At 39.6% G+C, this 12510-nt stretch overlaps 1 long non-coding RNA gene across 1 annotated transcript; it reads left to right on the forward strand.

Moving 5' to 3' along the window:
- Positions 1-6459: 6459 nt before the first annotated feature.
- On the forward strand, positions 6460-7573 carry LOC119562350. The gene is made up of 3 exons (XR_005221808.1): positions 6460-6730; positions 6787-7288; positions 7345-7573. It is a non-coding gene; the product is annotated as an uncharacterized LOC119562350 (long non-coding RNA).
- The last annotated feature ends 4937 nt before the right edge of the window (positions 7574-12510 follow it).

The following is a 12510-nucleotide window of genomic DNA, read 5'->3' on the forward strand; positions in this document are numbered from 1 at the left end:
CAATTGATTTGTTTTCCGTTTGGCAACAAACCCAGCCGCTTGACAGTAAGACCATGCTACATGCATTGCGGGTGAACTTTGAAAACTTCGGTTAGTTTAGCTCCAACCCCCGATTTTGTTCAAACTTTCCATATCAACATGTTTTTGGGTTCTGATTACGGGAAAAATAGTCAAAGTTGGCGCAAATAACGGGATCTTGGAAAATAACGGTAAAAACCTTTACGGTTTGTTTGTTTTTGCTGTTTTTCCGAAAGTATAAGGAAAATCCAAAAATGTCTTAGACATAAAACAAAAGATATTTTTAAAACGGATCTTTTCTTCTTTTAATGCCGTTCTCGTGTCTTGGTCGTACCATCACTAAAACATCGAGTGACATCGATATCAACTAGTAGTTTAAAGCTTCCTTCCTTCCCATTAGGCATATTGGACCTTGAGGAAGCGGGAGCCGGATTGGGAACGGGGTTGATCCGCAGATCCTGCAGGAAGTCGCCCAGCATAGTGGCAGTGGCTGGCTATGGCTTCTCCAACTGTTCCTTAGCGGGCGCCCTATTTTCCTCCTCCCTATAAAAGCCAGCGGGTCCTCCAGCTCCGCTTAAGCTGCCAAGTAGCTGGTGGTGGTGGTGTCCGGGGAGGTCGACGAGGATCGTAATACTGGTGGTTCTGCTAAAAAGATACTTCTATTAGTACAGCGCAACCAAATTCTTTTGGCCAGATCTTACTTTCTTTGCGAGGACGCCCGGCAGGATGTCCATGTAAAGAGCAAAGTCCCACTCGGCATATTCCTTTCCACTGGGATTCTCTAGTGGATCTCCTGCAGACCTTCAACTATTCTGCGGATTTGCCCATGTTGTTTTGCTTCCTGTCGGTGAAATCCCTCAATAAAGGGCAACAGCTTGGACTAGGCGTCCTATTTCATCTGCACTGACCTCCTGGAGCCGGGTTTGGGGTTTTCCTCCCATTTTTAATTTTTAAATTCCCCACCGCCTCTGCACGAACACCGTTAAAGATTAAATTTCTTATTCTTTGGGCCGCGGCTAACGGCGTTCAGCTTAGTACTCAGATCGGCTAAGAGTTTCACTAGTCGAAAAATATTATTCTTTGTAGTGTGACCGAAGTTCACCCGCAATGCATGTAGCATGGTCTTACTGTCAAGCGACTGGGTTTGTTGCCAAACGGCAAACAAATCAATTGGAGAATTTTAAAAAGAAGGAGTATGCTGGTACACAAAGAAAGTTAAATAAAAATAAATGGAATGTTTAACGAATGTTTTTATCTATGTAAATTAGTAGTTTAAAGCTTCCTTAACGTCCCAAAAATGCTTCGCCATCTATCCCGCGCCACCGCAGTCCAGCTCCGAGTCCCAATGGGCGTATTGTACCTTGAGGAAGTGGGAGCCGGATCGGGAACGGGGTTAATCCGCTGATACTGCAGGAAGACGCCCAGCCTCCTGGCTATGGCTTCTCCAACTATTCCTTAGCGGGCGCCCTATTTTCCTCCTCCCTATAGAAGCCAGCAGGTCCTCAAGCTCCGCTTAAGCTGCCAAGTAGCTGGAGGTGGTGTACGGAGTCCTAATAGAGAGGACTTCGGAGATCATGTTACTGGTGGTTCTGCTAAAAAGATCCTTCTATTAGTACAACGCAACCAAATTCTTTTGGCCAGATCTTACTTTCTTTGCGAGGACACGCTCGGCAGGATGTCCAGGTAGAGAGCGGAGTCCCACTCGGCATGTTCCTTCCCACTGGGATTCTCTAGAGGATCTCCTCCAGCACTTCAACTATTCTGCGAATTTGCCCCGTTGTGGTATTGCTTCCTGTCGGTCAAGTCCCACAATAACGTGCAACAGCTTGGATTAGGCGTCCTTTTTCATCTGCACTGACTTCCTTTAACCGTTTTTGGGGTTTTTCTTCCATTTAAAATTTTTAAATCCCCCACCGCTTCTGCACGAACACCGCCAAAGATTAAATTTCTTATTCTTTGGGCCGAGGCTAACGGCGTTCATCGAAAATTCACTCCCGAAATCTGGTATTTTTTCTGGTATTTCCTTAGCTCATCTGAGTACCGCGCTGAAAAACAGACCCGACGAGTACTAGGCTTTAGGTAACATTTTTGCAGCATATGTTATTGTTGGGTAAAGGAGCACGTGTTAAATGTTTTAGCTATTTCTATAGAATTTCTTACAAATGTACATTTATTATCTTTATAATATTATTCTTATAAGCTTACTATTATATGTATGAATGTTTGTTTTTGTATACATTTTTTTATGTATATTATATTTCAAACAAAACACCTCTTAACGAGGTAAAAAGTAGTGGCGAACGCGGCTTTAACAAAAATTTCTGATATCAACTATTGTGACGAAAAATGATATTACATTCGATAAAATAAATAAACTATATTAAATTTATGATTTCGGCACGCAACAATAAATATTAATTTACCTACACGTAAATTTTCTGTTGTAGCGTGCCGAATACATAAATTTAATCCAATAAGTATGAAATATTTCGTATACGGAGCTGAAACGAGTTGCACTTTTTATCGCTAAATATCTTCCAAACGGTATTTTTTAGAGCAAAAAGTGTTAAGAATCAAAAGTTTAGTAATCTTAAGGGCTATATGATTTGAAATTTAAAAATTAATCGTTCGACTCAATTTTGAGAAAATACGGAGCTGAAACGAGTTGCACTTTTTATCGCTTAATATCTTCCAAACGGTATTTTTTAGAGCAAAAAGTGTTAAGAATCAAAAGTTTAGTAATCTTAAGGGCTATATGATTTGAAATTTAAAAATTAATCGTTCGACTCAATTTTGAGAAAATAGTCAAAAAGTTATTTTAAAAAATAACTTTTTGTCATAACTCTAAATCTATTATATTCTGACAATATTACTATATAAAGAGTATTTAGCAAATTAAATTATCTTTTCAGAGATATATAGCACGTTTCTGTAGCATTAGTTGTTTAGATACTATAAGCATTTTAAATATGGATTTTTTTTTGATTTTCCGCTAAACTAGCGGGTTTTTCTAAAAGTCGTATAACAAACGTTTTCTATTTCAAGCTACTTTATACACCCAAAGGGTTTCCAAAACCCTAAAACTAAGATGGGATGCATACAAACCCACAAACAAAGGAACAAACATTTTCATTTTGGGAAGAGGAAGAAAATCTTGTTTTTGGACTTACTTTTGAACGGGACATCGGATTTCAACAAACGAGGTGTCATTCGACGCGTATTCTCAGTAAGAACAAAACTAGCTAAACAGCTGGGGCTTTTATCACTACCGTATCCAGCAGCTCCAATTTTCTAAATTTTTACTTTTACCGCTATTTCTCCCAAACAAATATACATTTCGAAATTAGTGGTATGCAATCTTCTTTTTGCGATACCTTTCGATTGGTGTATCACACTTTACCATAATGGACGATTTTCAATTCTGCGGCTATATATAGTAGTTGTCTTCGCACGCTCTTTTGCGCGCTTCGCCACTACGTGTACTGCCGTCCACAGTGATACTCCTGTGAAGCCCAGTGTTTACCCAAGCGGCTCAATACTTTTTATACCCTTGCAAAGGGTATATTAATTTCAGTCAGAAGTTTGCAACGCAGTGAAGAAGACTTTTCCGACCCCATAAAGTATATATATTCTTGATCAGCATGACTAGACGAGTCGATCTAGCCATGTCCGTATGTCCGTCTCTAGTTTTGAAGCTATCGGGCTGAAACTTACCCAAAAGTCTTATATCTTTTGCAGGTAGTATATAAGTCGGAACCAGCCGGAGCGGACAACTATATCTTATAGCTCCCATAGGAATAATCGGGAAAAAATTTTTTTTTAAATTATATCTTTGGTGTTTTTTAACAAATAACCTCCTAAGCTTGGACATAACATTTTTTTAATTAGTTTTGATTTTCGAATTAAATTTTATTAAAATCGGACGACTTTATCACATACAGCTGCCATAGGAACGATCGTAAAATTGGTAGGAAAATAATATGAAACAAATTATAGCTTCGGTGTTTTTAAACATATAACGTCCTAGGCTTGGAAATAACATTTTTCAATTAGTTCTGAATTTCGAATTTAATTTTATCAAAATCGGTCGACTACATCAAATAGCTGCCATATGAACGATCGGAAAATTGGTGGGAAAATAATATGAAACAAAATATAGCTTCGGTTTTTTTTATCATATAACCTCCTACGCTTGGAAGTAACATTTTATAATTAGTTCTGAATTTTGAATTTAATTTTATCAAATTCGGACGACTATATCATATGGCTGCCATAGGAACGATCGGAAAATTGGTGGGAAAATAATATGAAACAAATTATATCTTCGGTGTTTTTCATCATATAACCTCCTACGCTTGGAAATAACATTTTTTAATTAGTTCTGAATTTCGAATTTAATTTTATCAAAATCGGACGACTATATCATATAGCTGCCATAGGAACGATGGTAAAATAGGTGGGAAAATAATATGAAACAAATAATAGCTTCGGTGTTTTTATACCCGTTACTCGTAGAGTAAAAGGGTATACTATTTTCGTCGGAAAGTATGTAACAGGCAGAAGGAAGCGTTTCCGACCCCATAAAGTATATATATTCTTGATCAGGATCACTAGCCGAGTCGATCTAGCCATGTCCGTCTGTCCGGATGAACGCTGAGATCTCGGAAACTATGAGAACTAGGCTATTGTGATTTAACGTGCAGATTCCTGAGCTTTTTACGCAGCGCAAGTTTGCTTCAGTAGACTGCCACGCCCACTCTAACGCCCACAAACCGCCCAAAACTGTGGCTCCTACAGTTTTGATGCTAGATAAAAAATTTTAACTGAAATGTATTCGTCTCGTCAATACCTATCGATTGATCCAAAAAAAACTTTGCCACGTTCACTCTAACGCCCATATCGCTTAAATCTGTCTACCTCCGGTAGGTGGCGCATTTCAATCTCGCTTTGCTGCTTGCATATCTCCATTTTCCATTGGTCCCTTAAGCTGAGTCTAGGGTATCTGATAGTAGAGGTACTCGACTATAGCGTTCTTCCTTGTTTATCATATAGCCTCCAACGCTTGGAAATAACATTTTTTAATTGGTTCTGAATTTCGAATTTAATTTTATCAAAATCGGACGACTATATCATATAGCTGCCATAGGAACGATCGGAAAATTGGTGGGAAAATAACATGAAACAAATTATAGCTTCGGTGGTTTTTATCATATAACCTTCTACGCTTGGAAATAAAATTTTTAAATTGGTTCTGAATTTTTAATATAATTTTATAAAAATCGCACGACTATATCATATGGCTGCCATAGGAACGATCGGATAATTGGTGGGAAAATAATATGAAACAAATTACAGCTTCTGTGTTTTTTGACATATTATCTTATATTATTGGGAATATCATTTTTTGTAGTTTTAAATTTAATAATTATAGCTGCAAGGGTATACAAACTTCGGCTTGCCGAAGTTAACTTCCTTTCTTGTTATATCTTATTTTTTCTCGCTGAAATTTTTTTACCCTGTTGTAACTCAACTAAGAAAAATTAAATATGTTAAATGTGAAATGAAAATGAACTGATTATTAAAATGGAAGCTTAAAAAAAAGTGAACTAACTGAACTCAGCTGATGTTTCTGCAGTCCTAGGGTATACAAGGGATAACCAGAGCTATGCTCTAGCGGCAGGTGGTCATAGGTAGGGTGGGCAATATGCGAGCCCAATTACATCCAAGGCTTCGCAATCAACAAATCTCTCTCTTTCTTATACACTTTCGCTTTTGATAACTTCCGTCTTGCTTCTCAAAACATTATTTTTCTAAGTTATGCATCTTTTCTTCCGGTTTAGTAGCTAGCTTTCGATATTGTCGCATGCACGCTCAATTCTGATCCTAATAATAGTAATACGTAGACGGTGTCCAGATCTGTACGAGAAAGACCTCCACCTCTTGTATCTTCTCTTCGGTCAAAAAGTTCGAGGACAAGTACTCCGGAGCCATAACAGATATGACTTCGATACAAAATTCCTTTACAATTTTGCATACCATGGTTGTTGATATGCCAAAGAATCTGCCAGTAGTTCTGTATTCCGAGGATGATTCAAGCGAATTGAGGGGAACAGCAGTTTATCCAATGGAATGGCTGGGCGAAGCAATTTTTTTTTTTGCTTGTCCTGGCAGCAGCTTAATATGAGTTTATTATTATTATAATCATTAGTTTGTAAGAGAAATTAAATGAAGTATTATTACTTAATAATCGGAAAGCGAACCGATGGGATTTTTGGGTATGGAACCCAAACAGGCCAAGTTCAGTTCCGCATCATCCGCTCGAGGTGGTAACCATGGAGGAAAATACTAAAATTAGAGGAAAATACTAAAACGATCTTTTAAGAAAAAGACCGGAGGGTACGAGTGGGTCACACTGCGGCTACGCACCCTTGTCCCCAAGATACTTAGGCTACCGATGGCCGTCTATCCGACTGGGAGCGGTAAAGATATTGACACTGTATATATTCTCACAACTTTCTGCCCTTTATCCGTTAGTCCACCTGCGCAGTGAGGCGGAAGATCCCCTCACTCTCCCACTTATTCCCCCCGACGAAGTGGCAGAACCCTTCTTGTCCCACTAACTTCCGCAACCGGACGGAAGATCCTCTCGCTTGTTCCCCCTAATTCTCTACAGCGAAGCAGCAGGACCTTTCGTGTCACACTTACTCCCACGGTGAGGCTCTCTTGTCATTTGTCCCACCACTCTTATACATCGTAACGGAATGGCAGATCCTTCCGACATAATTAATCAAACTTGCTTCCAGCCGGCTATCAAGAAAGAATCCGGCTGCGGCCTCGCCCGAAGGTCCAGCCCGTAGGATTTTCAGATCCCACGACGCTCGCCTCGCACCTCGACCAACCACGGTAAAATCCGGATGCGGCCTCGCCCGTAGGTCCAGTCCGTAGGATTTTCAGTCCCCACGACGCACGCCTCGCACTTCGGCCATTCACGATCAGATCCGGCTGCGCCCTCGCCCCAAGGTCCAGCCCGTTGGACTTCTGACAACGAATACTCGGCTAGGATCACGAACCCTCTGCGGAAATCGACCTCGCCCGAAGGTCCAGCCCGTGGAATTTTTCATCACGAAAGGACTTAGTGTTCCGAAATCACCATAACCTCGAAGGTCCTTCGAGAATTGCAAGTCCTACGCCCACCTGAAATACTCCCCCTCGAGAAAGACGCTCGCTCTCCGCCAGCATTAGCCAGCTGAAACCCTACTACTCCAAAGAGGTAGGGAGCTTAAACAATAAGGGTCTCGTATCAATAAGTTTAGTCTTCGCTTTCAGATGGAAGAAGTCATCGAGTTGTCCGATAGTTCCGGCGATACCGAAAGCTTTCACCACGACCTTTCTGATCGCGACGAGTGCGCCGCGGAAGGGTATGACGGAGGAGATTCGGAGACATCGGAAGGCGAAGGCGAAGGGATCGAGGTGGACCAGGTCGCCGACTACAGCGGCCAAGATTAAAAGGAGATGAACGATAATTAGTTCTGAATTTCGAATTTAATTTTATTAAAATCGGACGATTATATCATATATCTGCCATATGAACGATCGGAAAATTGGTGGGAAAGTAATATGAAACAAATTATAGCTTCGGTGTTTTTTGACAGTTTTAAAGCTATCGGTCTGAAACTTTCCCAAAAGTTTACGTTCTTTTGCAGGTAGTATGTAAGTTGGAACCAGCCGGATCGAACAACTATACCTTATAGCTCCCATAGGAATAATCGGGAAAAACAATTATAAACGAGAAAGGAAGTAAACTTCGGCAAGCCGAAGTTTGAATACCCTTGCAGTTATAAGAAATAATCAATGTTAGTAACACTATTTTACATTTTAAGGATTGTTGCTAGCTTCAGTGATATTAAAACAATTTCACGTACTCAGCCCCCACACCACGTCAAGGTCACAATCCACGAGGGGGAAAATATTATCATTTATATATATATATACAATTTTGAAAACTACGTTGATAGATAGAAATAAATAAATTAATAATACCATAAAAATACATATATACAATATGCTATATACAATTAATTATTTTTTCTAACCTATTACAATTTTTACAATTTATATATTTAATTATATTACCGACTACAAGCTATACTTAAAAAAAATTCCACAAATTTTGTTGTGGGAGAATGATTGATTGAAAAGAGGTTATAGGCATTCAAGTGTTCCTCCAGAATATCAGTCCCTGTGGATCTGCAAATATTAAAATCTCCTAATATTACTACTTTAGTATTATCCATTCTACGCACTTTTTCCACATCAGCTTTAATTTCATTTCGAAATCTTGCAATAGGATATCCGGGACTCCTATAAACAATTATAAATGACGTGTCAAGATATTTAAATGCAATCGATTGATACGTTGCCCTTGTGTTTGTGGACTTCTTTGTCTCAAACAGAAATAACACATTTTGCGAAATGTTTTGTTTAGCATAAATAAGTATTCCGTTCTTCCCAATACCATTCAAACGATTGCAATCTATTCTTCTTATAATGTCAAAATCCCTTAAAGTGTACTCTTCTTGTGGAAGAGTCCAGGTTTCAACAATACATAAAAAGTTGGCAGAACAAATAATGTTGTCGTTGGCAACATCTTCGCGATGAGCGCGAAGAGATTCCACCTTGTGGTAATATAAAGAGATATCCTCATTTTCATTGACCAAAAATTCATAATGCGTAGTCAAAGCCTTTTCCCCTCTTAAACGTTCAAGTTCTACTTGGACATTTGTAGCTCCAAATCTAGTTGGAGGGAAAAAGTCTCCTAAAAGGAAAAGGCCCGATGCGCTAGTTGCTCTGCTGCAACCTACGTACAACGAAGCTCGCTTAATGCCTCTTTTAAGATGCACTGCGACTTTGCTGTAGGTTGCTCCTTGGCTCTTATGGATGGTAATAGCCTCAGCAGGAACAACTGGAAATTGTTTTCGATCAATAGAAGAATGTCCCGAATTTCCGCATTGGAATACTCGGGCTGTTTTATAAATTGGAGTCCAGTCTGGGTGATCATTTCCTCGAACTTTTGACCTAGCTATAGTACCGACAGTGGCATCTGTAAACTTAATCCACAGTCCAGTAACTAATAATGAGCTGTTAACCATACAGTTGTCAATTCGCATTAATTGACCAGTTGCCCCATTTACAAGTCCATCATTTGTGTCAATATTGACGGTAACCATATATTTTGCAGTAGTCTTCAGGTGTAAAATATATGGTAGACCCTGAGTTTCAGAGGTCTTCATGTTTTGGGCATGCCTAAGAGTTGATTCTCGACTTCTTTCAGACATATTAGCTGACTTAACTGTATCTACTGCAGTTGACACAAATTCTTCAGTTCTAATTTGGGCAAGTTTTAGGGAGTTGTAATGGTTTACGTCAGCATTAGAACAGAATAAGTGAATTGCATCGTCAGGAACGTCGGTTACTGGAAGAACTCTTGTCCTGAAAAGCTCAATATCTGCATTTGTCATGTTGGCTTCAGACATAATATTCAAAGCCAAAGCAAAAGCGTGGTCGTCACGTTGCCGCATTATTTCCGTTAGCTCGAAAAACTTAAAGTTATTCCAAAGGTTAGCTCCTGCCAGAATATTATAGGGATTAGATGTATTTTCTGCGAATATCCAACGATCTCCAACTGGGCTAAGCTGCTTCAGATCTCCAAACACTATTATAGACTTGCCCCCAAAACTTACATCTTGACTTCTAAAAATTTGACAAAGTCTTTGATCTAAGTATCCAAGCATTTTTGATCCGAAATTCGAGATCTCATCTATAATAATTAATTGAATATCAATCAACTTGCAATGCATTGTGTTTAAAGTGTCATTGCTTAAGGGTCTTAAAGGACCAGATGTTTGATTAACAGGAAGGGAGAAAACTGAATGAAGCGTTAGTCCCCCAATCCCAAAAGCTGCTTTTCCAGTAGGAGCACAAAGTAAAACCTTTGCGGAATCTGTTGCCCCAGGAAGTTTATTTGCTCGCCAAGTTATAGACTGAAATATTGTAGAAATCAATCTGCTTTTTCCCACTCCGGCCCCTCCACCAACATATTCATAAAGTGTTTTTTTGGCTGCAACATTATACATTACGTGGGCGTAATACTGGCGTTGCTTAAAGTTGAGAGACCGGGTAAGCGAGCAAAGGTTATCGTCAGATACTATCGGAGGAAGTCTTATAAGAGGAAGTTCGCCATTTGAATCATTTTCATCTTGGAGTACATTTACGTTTTGGCCGACGTCGGGGACTGCCAAAGCTCTGAACTCTTCATCAAGGTATTGAGAGGCTGGCCCTTCGGGAAGGGGGCCGTTTTCTTCTCTATCCACATTTTGTAGATCTTGAAGAACTCTCTCTAACTCCATGTCGTCAAACACATCATGCTGCTCTTTATTGCGTTTAATAATTTCAAAATTATTTCTAAATGTGCTTTCATTGTCGTTTGCAATGAGTTCCGTCTCTTCACTTCTCCATGGGAAAAAGAGCATAAGGTGCTCTCTAAAATAATTTGATGGAGAAGAGCTTAAACTGAAGCGAACCCACCTAAGAATTAGGGCATGATTACGTTTTATACCCTACCAGTCCCATCCAGCATTTGGTAACTTTGTGCAGCAACGTTATTTTCTTCATCTGCATCAAAGTCGATTGGTTCGTCATATTCTTCGTTTGACTGTTCTGACCGTGCATTTAGCTTGGAGAATTTAAACCAAGCCGCAAATTCCGCAAGACATAACGATTCTAGTTGTTCATGTCTTTGCACGTATCGATCAAGTAAATTTCGCTCAAAAATATCTGTTGAGTTTGCGGGAAGCTGTTCTAATTCTCTGTTAGATCGGACTATCCGGACCCTTTTATCTGGATGGCAAGTGTTAATAAAACCATTCCCTTCACTAGCCTCAGACAAGTGTAAACCTAAAATGTTGTATGCAGCTTCTTGGGCAGATATTTCTGTAGCGTTAATAAACTTGCTCCCTAAATGCTGCAATTTTCTTTTAACGGAAACACATCCATGGCTTATTTCTGTCATTGCTTCTCGAAGCAGTTGCGACACGCCACGGTTGGATTTACTTATGTAGTTAATTATATAACTACAACAGGCGTAAGCATCTAGAATGAATTGAATATCCATGTTTGCTCTATGCAAGCCTAAAATATTTCTATTGTAAGCATTTAGCAACCTATCAGAAAATTGGCGACGAAGAAATACTTGGGGCCTTTTTAAGCTAGACCGAATGGCGAACTTGTACTCCTCATATGAAATTTCAAGATGGCTGAGAAAATATTCAAAATTATTTAACATGGCCGATTCTTCTTCGGAAACAGACTTTAGGAGCTCTTTAACTTGTTTAAATATTTTTTTATATTCTTCAGGCATTGGTGGGTATGGCATATTAAAACGGCAGAATTGTTGTCCTCGCAGTTTCCTTAAACATGAAGCGCTGTGTTTATGGCGCTGATATTGAATTACTTCATGAATTTCAGGATCGTCCCCGCTGGTAGTAATGAAACGATCAATAAAGCGGGTGACCTCTTCGGCGTTGTCGGGTCTTTGGGGCACCAGAAAACCAATACATGCCATGAGAGTGCGGCGATCCTCTGTGCTGGAACTCGATCCTCCAATAATAATGGACGAGTCTTAACTCACCAAATATCTCGGAGCTTTTAAATAATTTCATTAATTGCCGGAACCTGTAGTCGAAGTACCGGGAGCACGTTACTGGGTCAGATCGAATTAATCTATCTTTTTCGGCGCTAGAAAGAGCTGCTGCCTCTTCCTCAGTAATGTCTCTGCTATCCAATAAAAGAGATAGAATAACTAAGAGTTCGTTCCATTTAGATTCAGCAGCAGAGAGGGTTATGAAGAATGTAGGCAACCCAAATTGTCTTATCATGGCTATAACTTTCTTTTTTTCTGCCTCCCAGTGTGCATGAGCTGAACGGAGGCCTTTTAGAATGTGAAATCCATCGTCATATTGTACAAGACTGTCATCAAATGAATTATCCCTCACATTTGCAGCAGTTACTGTACCTGATTTTTTTCGTAGGGCAATGGAAATAGAACTTTGAATTCGTTGCATTTCATAAAATTTGTACATATAAAGGACTTTGGGCACTACTGTGCAACGACGGTCGTAAAAGCGAATTTGCGATCTTGCTTTTTTTGCATAGGACGAATAAATATTTCGCCGCAAGAAATAGTTGGGAAGGAAAGTTCTTCTGCGTCGTCGTCAAGGGTTAAATTTGTTGGAATGCGGCCTTCTCCGGGAGCCATAGCAATATCATCGTTTTCTAATAGGGTTTCATGACCTCCGGGATTTAAATCACCTTCTTGCGCGTCATTTGATTGAGAATGAGAATGTTGACGAAGAAGCTCTTCTACGACTTCTCGGTCAGATTCATCTGCGATTAAAGGTATCTCTTCTTCGGCTTCCATTTGATTGAGCCAATCAC

The sequence above is a fragment of the Drosophila subpulchrella genome, unplaced genomic scaffold (genome assembly GCF_014743375.2).
Source record: "Drosophila subpulchrella strain 33 F10 #4 breed RU33 unplaced genomic scaffold, RU_Dsub_v1.1 Primary Assembly Seq425, whole genome shotgun sequence".
NCBI classification, from domain to species: Eukaryota; Metazoa; Arthropoda; class Insecta; order Diptera; family Drosophilidae; genus Drosophila; species Drosophila subpulchrella.